Genomic DNA, 17,192 nt, shown 5'->3' with positions numbered 1-17,192 from the left:
ACAAAAAAATTCAAGTTAAAAAGGTTAAAATAAAGATTAGAAGTTCTTTTTACCAGAAGTAAACTCGATTTACCAGAAATAAACTCGATTTACCAGAAGTAAATGTGATTTACCAAAAGAGCAGACTCGAGCACTTCGATATCAAAACCAATTTTACGATTTTTTTCACTTAAATGGCTTGTGTAAAACTCATGATAGTATGGAGGAATCAGGTCCAAACACAACATCAAATCATTTTTATTAGCTTAACGATATATTCTGTAAATAAGAGCCAGATGAGGGTAAGCGGTAAGTATTTTAATTTAGAACTTTATTTTCTGTTGCAATGACTGATTTAATGTAGATAGCTTAAGATATGATCTATTTTATCATCAAAATTAGCCTGGCTTTTTTTTATTTCTTGGTTCTTTTTTTCCCCGTTGTTTTACGTATGAATCATGATGCTCTCGCTTCAAAGTTTTATAAAGCGTACCACTGGAAACTTGAAAGATTTTGCTAAAAGTTTTCTTGCAAAATCCTATGCTGGTTCCCACGGCGTTAATTTTTGGCTAAAAATCTCCCAGGGCGAAAAGTTCGCACGACTTACAAAACTAAGTGTGGTGTAGACTGAAATATTTTTATGTTTGGTTCAGTCTATACTAAAATATGCAGTTAAATAACTAAGGTTCATGGCTTAATTGGTCAAAAAGCGAATGTTTTAATGTCTTAATATGTTTAAATATAAGTTGTATTTTTTGTTCATTGAGGAATATATGTATTTTTACACATTCTTCGTATTATTCAAATCATAATAAACAAGTGAACAAAAAGATGCTCGATAAACGACCTCTTCAATGCGCATAGTTTAACGTATGAAATTGATACTTGCATTAATATCTTTCTTTTTAGCTAGAGAATTTGAAAGTTATTAAATTTCTTTTTGAAAATCAAAAATTTTTGATTTTCAAAATGTCTTTAAATCTAAAATAATGAGTTATCATTAAATTCTCTAACTAAATATGGACCTAACTTACAAAGGACCACTTGTTGAATTTTTTTTATAAATGAAGTAAAGATAAGTATGAGTTTATCTTATATTATTATAGTATGATGTTTCTATGTGACTTTTTGACTAACTTTTAAAAAATTGGCAGCCATTTTTTTTTTTTAAAGTATTTTCAATATATGATTAAAAAAACACAACTGCTTTTTTAATAAAGACTTTATTAAGTATGTTAAAATGTAAATGTTATAAAATTTTTATTTATTTGTCACTTGACATTTAAAAAATTTTTTAAAAGATTTTATTGTAACACTATAGAATATTTTAGAAAATTTTAAAAAATATATTTTATCAAGATATATATTTATTTAAAAATTCATGTATTTAAATTATTTATATATATAAATAATAAAACAAGTATATATTTATTTAAACAAAATACATTTTATCAACTATAAATTGTAGTATAGTTTATAGTTATATAACTATAGTATAATTAATATATTATAGTACAATTTATAGTCGATAAAATATATTTTATTATTTATTAATGGGGTTGGTGGGAGTAAAGATCCACACTTTGCAGTATTGTGCTAATTGTGTCCAATTTATTAATTTGGGAAATTTTCAAACTGCCTGTTATTGTATAACAAGTATTAGTCTAATAATTCCTCTTACCACCAGTGCTTCAAATAACGCACAAAATTTATGGGGGTGATTTTTTCAAAATTTTTATTTGCGGACTTTTGCCCCATCAAAAGGGGTAAAAGTCTGCAAGGTGTCAAGCATGCGGGCATTTGCCCCATTTAAAGAAATAAAATACTTTATAAAAAAACGTATAATTGTTACTCAACAATCAGAAAAATGTTATCAAAATTATAAAATAACGCTGGATCATTTTTTTAACACGACATCCAAAGCTTTGCAGTGTTTCATAATTTCGCGTTCCATGTGATCTGAAAATATTCTTCTGAAACAACCAAGACTCTGAGTACCGTATCCTATTTTTAACCTTTTTTTGATAGTGGATTCATCAAAATTCAGTGCTCTAGCAACTGCCCTAATTAACAATCCTGAGTTTTTCATTTCTTTTACCTGGTTAAGAATGACACCAGTCAAGGGCTTGACTGCTTCTGCTTTATGCTTATTGTTTCAGGGAAAACAGAAAAATATCTTAGTTTTAAAAATTAAAATTACAATACAAAGTTCATTTTTCTAAATAGCAAGTAGACGTTGAGGTTAGGTAAAGCAGACTCATTTTATTTTATTTTATTTTAAATACATTAATAATTAGATATTAAGATTACAATTACAATTAAAACTAACTAAAAAAAATAATAATAATAAACAAAATAATTAAAACAACAACAAACAACTTACAAAAAAAACAAAACAATTTTTTTCTGTGCGACAAAGATCCACTGTACATGTTTCTGTGGAGCAAAGATCCAAGTTTTATTTTGTATTCATGTATTTCAAAGTTATGCTTTCATTAAATTTTAAAATTGTATGCCAAAGATCTGAATTTTATTTGGCTTTTTTTTTTTTGTGTGTGTGTACTTGTATTGTAACTTCATTAAGTATTTTTATGAAGGATAAATATTTTACTTGGTTAGCCGTTGGAGAATGGATCTCTAAAAAGAAAAGTTGGAAGTGGTCGAATCGCTAAGGTAGCTACTAAAGAAAATATTCCAAAGATTGCTGCATTTTTTGAAAATAAGTCAGGGTGCTCTCAAAAGAAAGTAGCTCAAGTTTTTAACTGTAGTCAAACTCGAATTTCCCAAGAATTAAAAACAATGATTAACATTCGTACTTTCAAAAAAACAAATCGTCCAGATCGTAGCCATCACCAAAAGAAAGTTATGCTTCCTAAATGTCGTAAATTGTACGAAAATTCTAAAAACTTGGATTTTGTTATGGATGATGAAAGCTATTTTACCCTAAACTATAGCACATTAGCTGGTAATGATAGGTTTTATGCCGCTGATCCTTCTCAATGTTTTGACCAAGTATGATACAATTTGCGTAAAAATTACGAGGACAAGCTCTTAGTTTCTTGTTGCATCAGCCCCGTGGAATAAGCCCTCTTTATATTTATCACAGAAAGCAGGCAATCAACCAGTACACTTATAAAGAGATACTAGAAAAAACTTTAATTCCTCTAGTATTAGAATATTATAAAAAAGACAATGAGTTTATTGTTTGGCCTGATCTAGCTCAATCACATTATGCAAAGTCGGTCATCGTCTTTTTAAAATTGAAAAAAGTCAAAGTTGTACCCAAAGGTATAAACCCAGCTAACGTTCCAGAAGCAAGACCAAATGAAAACTTTTGGGGTGATTTAAAACGGCTAGTGTACGAGAATAATTGGAGAGCTGAGAATTTGGAAGAGGTTTAAGCAAGAATTAGATATTGTTATTCAAAGATGAATAAAGAAACTTTCCTTACTCAAATAAAACATCTTTTAAAAAACCTTCTAATTTTGCTAAATATGGTATTTGAAATAATTATTTTAATATATTTATATACTTTGTATACTAACATATTAACAGTTGAAATATTAAATAATAAAACTTATTAGTTCTTAAAATATTAATTTTTAAATTTTGTCCACAATTTTATTTATGAGGTGTTATATTTAAACAGACTGTTTGAATATACTGTTACATTATATTAGTAATGAACTTAAGTGTTAACGGAATTTTTCTACGTTTGCAGATTTAAAATGTTTTCTATTAATAATTTTTCATACATATGTAGGCGTATATCTTAAAAAACTGTGTTTCTCTCATTTATATTCATTAATATCAATTTATATATTGTATATTCAAAAACAAAAGCATTTTGTAGTTTGCTTTTCAAAGTTGATAAACAATGTAATGACTTTCAAAATTGGTACTGCGAGCGTTGTGGCTTGCAAAGCTGCTTAGTTGTATGTGTACAGGCAAATATCAAAAAGAATGTACAAGCAAAAATTGTTTGGTGATGATGATACAAGCAACAAATTGTTTGGTGATGATGATACAAGCAGCAAATTGTTTGGTGATGATGATACAACCAACAAATTGTTTGGTGATGATGATACAAGCAGCAAATTGTTTGGTGATGATGATACAACCAACAAATTGTTTGGTGATGATGATACAACCAAAAAATTGTTTGGTGATGATGATACAACCAACAAATTGTTTGGTGATGATGATACAAGCAACAAATTGTTTGGTGATGATGATACAAGCAACAAATTGTTTGGTGATGATGATACAAGCAACAAATTGTTTGGTGATGATGATACAAGCAACAAATTGTTTGGTGATAATGATAGATGTACAAGCAACAAATTGTTTGGTGATGATGATAGATGTACAAGCACAAAAGTGTTTGGTGATGATGATACAATTAACAAATTGTTTGGTGATGATGATACAACCAATAAATTGTTTGGTGATGATGATACAACCAACAAATTGTTTGGTGATGATGATACAACCAACAAATTGTTTGGTGATGATGATAGTATCATTTCTGAAAATATTTTTGCAATTCGATTATTTCTCGATTTCAAAAAATATTTATATTCATAATAATTAACATATTTTTTTAGAATTGGATTTTATTTATTTCATTTCAAGATACTTTCATATTACCTTTATGAAAAAGATATTAAAAAAAAAAAGAAGCATATTCAAAATATAAAATGAATTTATTTCTATTAGTTTTGATAAATATTACCTGTTATAAAAATATCAATAAGATGACACCTTTCTTAATATGCTTTTTATTATTGTGAATAAATTTAGGTGTAGATGTATATAGTAGTTATAATGATTAAAGGTTAAGTTATTATGTTGGTTTAAAATTAAGTTATTCTATTGGTTTAAAAATAAGTTAAGCTCAAGGTTAACTATTTTATCCAAAACATATCTAAAGCTAGGCTGTTCAACAAGCTTATGTTAAACAGCCTAGTTTATTACGGTGTATTTAGATTTATGAATTAGAATTTGCAAATTGAATGAAAACAGAACATGTATGATAAATTGATAGGACAGTAGCAATTTTTTGTTTTTGTTTTTTAAGTATTGGCAGGCTGTACTTGACGACTAACCTTTCTGCAATGAGGTTACAACAACCTCCAACAACAAGCTAATTTAAAATATTTTTCATAGCAGCATGTTCTAAAAAGAATTTTTTAAAATTATTTTTGGAGATTGTTTAATGCTAGCTTTTTACCAAATTTTAGGTTTAAAAAATTGTTTCACATATAGATTTTTAGTTTTTTAATAATTGATTTTTATTCAGGAGTATAATTATAATTAGAGTGTCCTTTTTTTGTAATAATTTTTTTATAAATATTAGTTAAATATTATAATATCAATGTGAAAGTATAATCTCAAAATATAGTTAAAAATGGTAGGATGAAGTTTATAGACCTAAGTTCAAAGCGTTTTTTTTTATAAATAATATACAAGCTCAGCGCAAAATATCTGTACCAATACAAACCACTCACAGAAAATTTTCTATATTGATTGGTTTATTAAAATTTTATTGTTATTTTTACATGGTTTCCATTTACTATGACTGTAAGTGTGAAAACACGCGCAAACTGGCAATCGGGAGTTTTTTGAACAAAAATAACCCTGTTTCCATCTTGTTTGGAAAGAAACAAAGAAAACTCGTGTAAGTTATCACTTTGAATTGCTATCTTTATCATTGTAATGTCTAGCTACATTTTGCTATTTCACATGCCCACACAGAGTTACACCCACCTTATTATACGATTACACCCTAACAGAGATTTTTTTTGTAATTGATATAGTAATCGGTATTGCGTTTAGGTTTTTTTCTTGACTCATAGCAATATCAGACTATATTTTGTCATAAAAACTTTTTTTCAAGAAAAAATTTTGTAAACATTTTTAATCTTAGGAGTTCTGCTTTTGTAAAAAGTTAAATAAAAATATGTGAATATGAAAAAATTTAATTTACTAATTTGTAAAAACTTAATTTGAACTCAATTTAGATTTTTAAGAAAATAAACAATAGAACTCCTTAAAACTACGCAATGTTGCTTTTTTTTTTCCTAATATCAAAGTAAAGCCCCAGGAATATGTTTGTTGTTCCGATAGATAGAAAAATTCCGGTAGAATGAAAAAATTATTTCTCGTTTGACTTTCCGAGCTTCACTGGAAAAAAATTTAGACGAAAAATTGTCTATAGCAGGGGTGACCAAATAGCGGCTCACGGGCCGCTGTTTGGATCCAGGGGTATGCATTCCCCCCTCTCCCACCAGAATCTAAAAGTCTTGAAATATCTTAAAAATTGAGGATTTTTTTTTTTTAAGAATAAATATGGTACAAAATACAAAAATATTTTAACAATGGTTAAAAAACATGTTGGGTTTATTGGTTTACTAAAAAATGATCCTACGTATTCAGAGTTTATCCCAGTTCATTGTGTGGTTCATCGAGAATATTTAGCAGCAAAACATTTTAGTTTTCCAATTGTTTTTAAGTTAGTGCTGTAGATTTTAAACTATATTCGATCTAATGCAAATAATCACCGACACTTTAAAAACTTTATTAGTGAATTGGATCTTGCTGATAAACCAAGTGACTTGTTGTTTTACTGTGTTGTAAGGTGGCTTTTAAGTGACGTTTTTTATAGGTTTGTAGAACTATTAAAACCAATTAAATCTTTTTTACTTGAAAAGCAAAAGACATTTGAAATCTTTGGCTATGTTTATAATTTTTTGCAAAATCTCAAATGAAGAAGAGGATTCATAATCCAAATCATACGATTCAGTATAATGATCATAAGATTAAATCATATCGGGAAAAACTCTAGAACTTATTCGACGACTTTTAAAACAGGTTTAAAGATTTGTATGCTTTTAAATCATCATTAGCATTTTTAGTAAATTTATTTGTAATTGATATTATTAGTAATAGCTGTCCATTTCAACTTAACATACTTAAAAAAACATCTCAATTTGGAATGGAAATGCTACATAAAGCACTAACTATTGGATTTTTGGAAAATAGTTCCTGAAGTTAAATATCCTCAACTTAAAAGGATTAGTATGGAACTCATTTCAATAATTGGTTCAACATATACATGTAAATCTTTATTTTTGACTATGAAATTTGTTAAATCAAAATATCGTGCCAATCTAACTTTTGTTAGAGTTGCTTAGAATATCAACTACAAGCTTGATTTTAAAATCTACTTGATTTTTGAACTCAACTGGTAAGTTTTTTAAAATCAGATTTATAAAAACTTACTAGTAGTGTTCAAAATCTTACTGCCTAATAAATGTATAGTAAATTATGCAAGAAGAAATTTTTAATGGTCTTTTACAAAATAATTGAGGTTATAAAAAGTATTCTTTCTGTTATGTCTAATTTTTTGCTGAATGATGAAAAGTTTTTTTTTTTAACTGTAAAAATAAAAGTAATTAGAAATTAATTGAAGTTCATTAAAAAAAAAATTTATTTTGTAGTGATATATTTATTTGGTATTTTGCAGTTTTTAGTAACTTATGCTAATATGTAGTTATAGCTCAATTCGAATACAAGCAAGTTTAATTCAAATAGGTTAAAATAACTTTTTTTTTTTAAACTTTTTTATCTTTAGATTATTATACCTTGCTCCCAATTATTTTTATTAGAAAAATTATAGTTGTTGTAATTGTGTTAATTTAAAAAATTTTTATGATCTAGCGATGCTTTCTCAATTTTTTCTACATATGGTTTTCTAGTGTATATAAAAAGGAATCAGATTTTATGTAGCCAAGTTTACATTTAAAAAATAATTTTTACTTTCTTTATCGTAACAAAAAATAAATACTAAACATAAATTGTATATATACTAAGTTTATTTATAAAAGTACAATTTCCATTTAAAAAAATTTAAATATTGCTGTACAAAAAAACTAAATTTACATTCGCCAATTATTTTTTTAACATATTTATTGCGGCTCTTTGGCACACGTCAGTATTTATATGCGGTCTCTCGCGTTAAAATTTCTGGCCAGCGCTGGTCTATAGCAATATATTCGATAATATTGGTATTTTTTGATTCATTGTCATTTTTTTTTTTAGCATTGTATATTTCTTTGTTTTATGATGCGACAGCACTGATTTACTCGCGTCTATTGTTTAATTTTTGTCATCGTCTGAGATATCAATTTCCCAATCTACATCTTCCTTTGCTTTTAGTAAATACCTTTTGCTTGCTTTGATGTCATTTTCATTAAAAATTTTTACATTTAAATTTTGTAGTTGATTGCAATCAACGCTTTTTCCTGGTTACTATTTATATCCATTACGTATTTAAACGCTGTCCTGATTGATTAAGTTAAAAATATTTAATTTTTAAATACTGAATTTGTTATCCCTTGTTTTTAAGTTTAAACGTGTTGAAACTACTTAGAGTAGTAAGAGAGGCATTGAAAGAGTGGACTTCAATCCTATACTATTGATGAGTAGAGTTGGTGATACGAAACCGTCAATTAGTGTTTTTCATTTCTTGCAGAACTATTTATAAATCTTCAAGCTATATGCTTAAACTAATCCGAATAATTCGAACTGATTTTAAAAACTCAAATATAAAATAACAAAAAGTGTCCGATTTCTTTTTTTCTTTTCATTAGATAAAAGTACCCTGCATTGGCTACAATCTTTACATGTGACTTTACATGGAACTATTTTTCTTCAATTGCGGACTTGATCCGGAACCGGAATTAGTGACAAGTAGTTTTGATGAAATTCGTGAACATAGCATCCTATGATTTGGGAAAGGAGATTTTCAAGGCATTGATGCTGTTTTAGGGATGTTCATAAGACTCGGACTGAACATATGGAGTAGTCCATCGTTAAGGTATTGAGAACTGGACGGCAATGTATATATGAACCAGAAATCCGAAAAATTTTTAATGATCCATATCTGAGTGTTTTTTATCATAAGTGTAGCCTAAAGCAACACATTTTCATTCAAAACGTCTATGACACTTTTGTGATGATTTTGACACCAGAATCAATGAATAATGGTGGCATTTTTTTTACCATTTGATGACACAAGGCTGTTACTGATGTTTAAACCAAATCTTACACCAGATGTCTTCCAAGACTTCTACTGGTGTCTAGTCCAAAATATGCCTATCAGTTTGAGTATTTGAGATTTATCCGTAAAAACCATTTGATCCGAATACAGTAAAATCGGCGCAGTTTTTTTCAAAATACTCAGTATTTTCTAGGGTTTTTCAGGTCTTTTGACCCTCAGGTTTTCAGTATACAAATATCTTTTTGTTCTGACCCTAGACTTGATCTTGAGATTCTTCTACACAACGGTTAGTATTTTAGAGTCACTTTCATTGAGATGATTATGCTGCAAAAGCAGCATTTCTTTAATGCTTGAGTTGGCTAACTTCTAGACCTGGAGCAAACTCAAAATATATATATGTTTATATTTATGTCAAACAAGAATGTTTACATTACGATTTACAATAATAGCCCCAAACGAAAGAGCAACAAGCTGATAATTTTTTTTTTAATTATTATTAATGTTTTTTTGTTTCAGGTTCCAATCATGGCAAACTTTTGCAAAGCATCTTTATTTGACATAAGTATAAATATATAATTTTTTCAATTTCGCTTCAAGTCTGGAAATTAACATTAATCTCAAGCAATAAAAAATACTGCATCCGGCCCTGTATATGCCGAACATATTCCCTGTGTATACCCTTAAATATTCTTATACAGGCACAGATGCATAGCCAAATAACAGTTAAAATACTTTTTAAGCAAATAATTATACATTTTTTTCATTTCTTTGTAGTTTTTTTCACAAATAAATATAAAAATTCAAAAAATTTTCATAAAACTTATAAAATATTTGTTCTGTATTTTTTTTTTTTTTAATAAACTTCTTCACTTTAAACAAAGGTGCATCCAATCACTATTAGAGTTAGTTATTGGAGGAAAAAATATGAATTTTATAAAGCAAGATAACAATTAACAAATGACTGAAAAGATTGCAAGTTATATGAATTAGGAATACAAAATGAAGGGAGCGCATTCCAAAGAAATGATGTTCGAGGAAAAAAACTAGACAAATAAGAATTTTTAGAGCACTTAGAAACAGTCACAGGAAAAGGATGAGACTTAATTAAATGAGATGTAACACGAAAATGAATTTTAGTTGATGGCACAAGAGACACTATCTCTTTAGAGCTGCGCCTATTATAGTATTTATACAAAAGAGAAAGTGTAGCAACATTACGACAATGTGACAATGGTTAAAGGTTGCCTGAAAGAGCAAGTCCAACTATGTTTACTACACGTTTTTGCACCTTGTCTAAAAGAAAAAGGTCATCATTCAAAAACACGAACCGGATATGACAACAGTATTCCATTCAAAGGCGGATTTGAGATTTATAGAAATAAAGAATAGAATCCGAAGTAAGAAAGTGGCAAATACAAAAAAGATGCAACCTTAGTAAAACTAATTTTGCAAATGATTTGAGACATGGTTTCCAAGAAAGATCAAAAATAAGAGTTAGTCTTAGAAAACAAAGGGTAGATGGCTCATCGAGTGCATTACTATTCATAAATATAAGAAGATCTAGATTATTGCGATAACAATTACTTGAAAAAAATTGAGTTTTATGTGAGTTAAAGTTCACTAGTCACTGGGAGCCCCATGCTGTAACAAAAGTGAGGTCTTTTTCATTCTCAAATGCCCCCTCCTAGCAATCAGAGGTTGTTGGCTTCTTGTAAAGACAAGAATAAATGGTAGTATCATCAGCAAACAATCCCACTTTAGGTATAAAATTTCGGGGAGATTATTAATGTAAATTATAAAAAAAAGCCAAGGTATAACCTTGAGGAACCCCTGAAGTTACAGGAAATGAAGTAGAGTGCTGTCCATTGAGAACAGCATTTATACTGCAATTGGTAGGGAAGAATTCAATAATCTTAAAGATGTTAAATGATACACTGTAAAAAGAGAGCTTATGGAGAAGACCAGCATGTCAAACTTTATCAATGGCTTAAAAAATGTCAAGAGCAGTAGCCTTAATCTTTCCACACCTATCCAACGCTTAATAAAACCAATTAGTACCTCTTAACAAATCAGCAGTAGAACAAGAAGATCGAAATCCATAGAGATAATGAGAAAGTAAGTTTTTGTTTTTTAAAGCCTCAAAAACCTTCCTTATGATTGTAAGAAGGCTAATAAGATAGTAGTTAGTAGAGTCAGATTGCTCCCCAGAATTTTTGAAAATAGGGACAACTGATACCGCTTTCCAGCAGGTTGGAAAACAAGACTCTGATAAGCACTTGTTTAATTATTTTTAAATTATAGACGACAGCTCCAGAGAACACTTCTGCAAAACTAAAAAATGTATTTTGTCCGAAAAATAATTTGTAGAAGAGTCTTAGGAGGAAATCACTTTAGATAAAAAAGTTGGAGTCATACGAATATCAAGCAATGGATCAACTTGTTTGTCGGCTATATCAGGTAGGATCAAGATAAAATATGCAATCTTTCCTATTTGCAAAAATCTTATTGCCTAAACATTCAAATGTATTTGATTACTTTTGTTTTTTGTTTATAAGTGAAAATTCTTATTATCAGGTGTTATGAAGTTTGGTTTGGATTGAACATTTATGCACACTCTGTTAAGTATATAATTTTGAAAATACTCTATCAACGGTTTTCAAAAAAAAAGGATTAAACGGGTAGTTCATAGATTTTTTATTTTAAATAACTTCCATAGTTATAAAAATTTTAAATTTTGTAATATTGATAAGGTATAGCTAGCCTAGTTGAGCATAGGCACTGAACCTAGTTGGGCAATTAAAATATCTCAAAAGAATCACAACGAATGAAAGACAATTAGAATGGTAACACTTTTGTTCCTCATTGTTCCCGCATTGTTTCCAGGCTTCACTCATTGTAGTTATTTGTAAAAAATTCTTATTAGACACCAGTAGGTATCAAAATAAAAAAACTACCCGTGCATCTTACTCATTTAAATGAGTGTCAAATAAGAATGTTTTACAAATAACTATAATGAGTGAAGCCTGAGAACAATATTACCCTGAAGTTAGATCCCACTGTCCCAAAATAAAAAAAATTAAAATTTGGCTAAATATAAGAAGAGTTGACCCGAAAAGTGAAAATACAAAGTTAAGGTCAATTTTTTTCAGACAAAGCTTTATTCTGGTTTGTAGTTGCTTCACATTTTTAGCTTGCCAGTTACCCTCATACACTTTGTTTTTCAAAATAATCTAAAATTCATTAATTAGGTGCTACTCCAATACGGTTGGTGGATTGTCAATTTTTTGACAAAGTTCATGTAATGGATCTCATAGTAGCTGGTCACGGTTTTAGCGTAATGCGATAAGGAGCGTTAATGAGCAACACTAATCCTTCCTTAATTTAATTCATTTCGTATATGGCTTTGTTGACTGAAAGGTCTCAAAGGGACAAAAAAAGGCTTGAAAATACCTTTGTCAGAAGCGGCCACCTAAACGAGCTTGGATTCAAAATTGCGCTTTTTGCGATATTTAACACTTGGTGGAACCTTGTCTCTAACTTGTGTAGTAGGTGCTATTTCTGTTAATCGTCGAGTGCAACAGCGTAAAGTAAAACTTATTACCAAGGGTAAGCAATTTTCGATAAAAACTTGAATTTGTTTAACTTTTTTCCTTTTTTTTAAAGTTAAAAAAGTGCTCCTACAAGACCTTATCACAGAGCATCGCAAATGATCTATAATTCTATAATCGGCGGGCTTAGACAACCAATCATAGAATTATAGATTATAGAATTATAAATTATCATTATAGATCATAGAATATGAATAGAAAGTTAATAATTAGATAAAGGGCTGCGTTTGTCAAAGCTTCTCATTTTATAAAGAACACAGTTTTTCACTTCAGATATGCGCTGAGCATTAGAGTAAACTCTAATTTTGATTTCTCCCCACACCAAACTTTGTTTTATGTATACTCAGTAACATAAAAATAAGTGGAAATGAATATTGAATTAAATATTTGATAATTAAAAACTTCTAGTGGAATAAAAGAATCAACCTAAATGAAAACGGACTTTGTTTTGACTTGAGTTATCTTCAAATCAAAAAGAAAGCTAACCCAACGTAGTTTAGGTAAATCAGTAAAACTTAAATCAAAAATACTTATAAAACTCTCATCTTCGACAATCTATAACTTAGGTTTTAAATGAAATGAAATAAAAAACTACTTTTGTTTAATACTACTAGTTCTTCTTTTGTTTTAAAATAAAGTTTTTTTTTCCACAGAAGACTTTTATAAAGTCTCTTTTTGAACATCTTTAGGATTTCGCTGAGTCAGTTTGCATCAAAATTAAAAAAATAAATAAATTTAAACTTTATTTATTTAAGTAATTATTTAAGTAATAATTTAAGTCAGAAATTCTGAGACAATCGGTGGAGGAGTATGTATTTTTATCCACAACTCTTTAAATTTTAAACAGCTAGCCGAATTTAGTGCAACTAGTAATGATTGCGAATCATTAACGATTGAAGTTATAAATAAAATCACTAAAAACATAATTGTACATGTTGTGTACAGACCGCCATATGGCAATAACAAATTTTTTGAAAAACACTTTTTAAAATTTAATCAAAAACAAAACTCTATTTGACAAACGTGTCTTTTTTGTTGGGGATTTTAATTATAATGCGCTTTATTACGACACAAATAAAAATGTAAAAAATTTTATGAACATCATATTTCAAAATGGGTTTATTCCAATTATAAATAAACCAACACGAATTACCAGGAATAGCGCAACCTCAATTGATCAAATAATAATCAATGAATATACAAAAAAAAAAAAAAAAAAACTTGAATAATAATATCTGATATATCGGATCATTTCCCAATATTTATAATCGCGCATAAAGTTGTCGAACACACCCCTCAAAAAAAATTATTATTACAAATCGAATATATAATGACATTTCTATGGAAATTTTTAATAATTCTCTATTTTCTGAAAACTGGGATGAAATTCTACAAATTCAAACCACAGATACTGCTTATAACAGTTTCCTTCGAATATTCAAAAAACACTATGATAAAGCTTTCCCAGTGGTAACAAAAATTAATAAAGCTAAAACATTTATAAACCCTTGGATTACACCAGGAATAATAAAATAATTAAAAAAAAAAAAAACGATTGTATGAAGCGTTTCTGAAAAAAAGAACTTATGAAAATGAATTGAGGTATAAAAAATATAAGAGTCACTTTGAATCAATTATAAAGCTTTCAAAGAAATTATACTATTCAAATAAAATAATAAAATTTAAAGGCAATACTCAAAAAACGTGGCAAGTCATCAAAGAAGAAATTGGAAAAAAAACACTTAAGCTAAATGGTCTTCCAAAAAAACTAAACTATCATCATCAAGATATTACTAAAGAAACTACAATTGCTAAAACATTTAATGAGGTGTTTGTCAATGCAGGTTTAAATTTAGCATCAAAATTAAAACACAGTGAGTTTAACAAGGAGAAATACTTGACTTCTAGCAATTCAATTATGGAAAATGCTGAGTTAACGGAAAAAGAATTATAAGATGCTGTGAGTTCATTAAAATTAAACAAAGCACAAGGATATTTCTAACTATAGACCTATTTCCATTCTTCCATGCTTCTCGAAAATACTAGAACGCATTATGTATAACAAATTATACTCATTTTTAGAAAAAAATAATATTCTCTATAACAAACAATTTGGCTTCAAAACAGGGCACTCTACTGATCATGCAATTCTTCATCTCATTCAGGTTATTTTTCAAGGTTTTGACAAAAACAAGTTCACTTTAGGTGTTTTCATAGATCTTAGTAAGGCGTTCGACACTGTTGATCATAGTATTTTAATTAAAAAATTAGAAAACTACGGAATCAAAAATATAAACATAGCTTGGTTTAAAAGCTACTTATCTAATAGAAAACAATATATTTCATTCGGGAATGAAAAAACTAACAATATGTCAATTACTTGCGGCGTTCCTCAAGGATTTATATTAGGACCACTTTTATATTTAATCTATATTAATGATTTAAGTAAAGCTTCTAATATTCTAGATTCTATTTTATTTGCTGATGACACAAATTTATTTTATTCTCACAGTGATATTTAAAACGGCATTATTTAAAACGGTCAACATTGAACTTCTAAAACTAAACGAATGGTTAAATATGAATAAACTTACAATTAGTTTAACTAAAACTAATTATACTATTTTTCATCGCCTCCATAAAAAAGACAAAATCCCTGATGCACTTCCAAAACTTATTATTGGAGAATACATCGTAAAAAGAGAATGTTCAATGAAATTTCTAGGTGTAATTCTAGATGAAAACATAAGTTGGAAAGACCACATAAACATGATTGAAAATAAAATTTCTAAAAATATCGGATTACTCTATAAAGCAAAACCATACTCATGTTTGAAATACATATATTACTCATTTATTCATTCCTATCTGAATTATGCAAACATCTGGTGCAGCACCAATAAGTCAAAGACAAAAAAGCTATTTAGCAAACAAAAACATGCAATTAGATTATTATCAAATGCACACCGCTTCTCACATTCTGGACCATTGTTCAACAATCTAGAAATATCAAACTTGTACCAAATAAATATATATCATCTGCTAATTTTTATGTATAAAACTAATAATAATACAATACCAAATATCTTCAAACCATTATTTAATAAAATTTAACACAAATACATGACTAAATATTCAAGTTACAACTTTGTACAACCCAAAACTATATATGAGTCAACAAAGTTCTCAATAACTATTAGAGGGCCTAATTTATGGAATAAGATAATTAGTAATGATATTAAAAAACTTACAACTCTTGAACAGTTTAAACAAAAGCTAAAACTATTACTTTTAAATAATGAAAAAACAGAGAATTTTTTTAAATCTATCTATAAAAATGTTATATTTGAAAAATATCTATTAGTGCATGCTTTGTTTGTCTAAAAAGGTCTAAAGTGTTTATTTATATACATTATATTCAATTATGTTATGAAAAAGTGTGTATGTGTATGTGTGTGTATATGTATATATGTGTATGTGTGTATATGTGTATGGGTGTGTATGTGTGTGTATATGTATATATGTGCGTGTATATATATATGTATATATAAATATATATATATATATATATATATATATATATATATATATATATATATATATATATATATATATATATATATATATATATATATATATATATATATATATATATATATATATATATATATATATATATGTATATATAGTGTCTTCTGATTATAAATTACCCTTTATGTTTTCATTTTTCATGTTTTCTTTTTATGATGTTGGTTTTGGTTTTCTTAAATGATTTATTAAATTTTTACTTTAATGAATAACTTTGAAATTTGAATATATATAGCATTGCATGACCGTAAGTTAATCTTCATGTTATTGAGAAAAAACTACTTCTTTAACTTGTATTAAAAACAACTTTGAAAGACTTTAACTATTTTGCATTTTATATTAACTTCTTTGAAACATTTTTCTTTTTTCTCTCATTTTTAGTTTTTAATTTTAGTTACAATGTATTTATATAAATGTCTAGAAAAAACAAGGGACTTGGTGATAAGGCAAATCTGTCTTCTTCTCGTCCTTGCCATTTTTATATATATTATAAAACACGGAACTTGGTAGTTTTAACTCTTTTTCTTTTATTTTCGAGAAGAAGACTGTATTGTTTTAATGGCTTTGCAACAGTTAAAATAATTCCGGCACCGAGCAAAGTCCTCATTTAAAAATTGGACTCAAGAACTAAAGATTTCACAGGTCTGGAAACTAAGGCTAAAGTTAGGATTCCATAATATACTGCAATTAAATTATATTAAATTATGTAACATAAGTCTTGATTTGCATACTACATTTTGAACAAATTTTAAAATATTGCTGGTATTCCATTGTTTTTCTTGCAGATCAGATACTTTACGGAAATACATTTAATTATATTTAAAGTAATACAAAATATATAAAAATATAAAATATATAAAAGTTTAATTTTACAGAAATTGTTTAAACTAATAACCGATTGACGACGGCTATTTATTGAAAAGTGCCTGAAAATTGAGCAACTCGCGTTATGT

This window comes from Hydra vulgaris, chromosome 02, assembly GCF_038396675.1.
Source record: "Hydra vulgaris chromosome 02, alternate assembly HydraT2T_AEP".
Classification (NCBI taxonomy): Eukaryota; Metazoa; Cnidaria; class Hydrozoa; order Anthoathecata; family Hydridae; genus Hydra; species Hydra vulgaris.
This window is presented reverse-complemented; position numbering follows the sequence as displayed.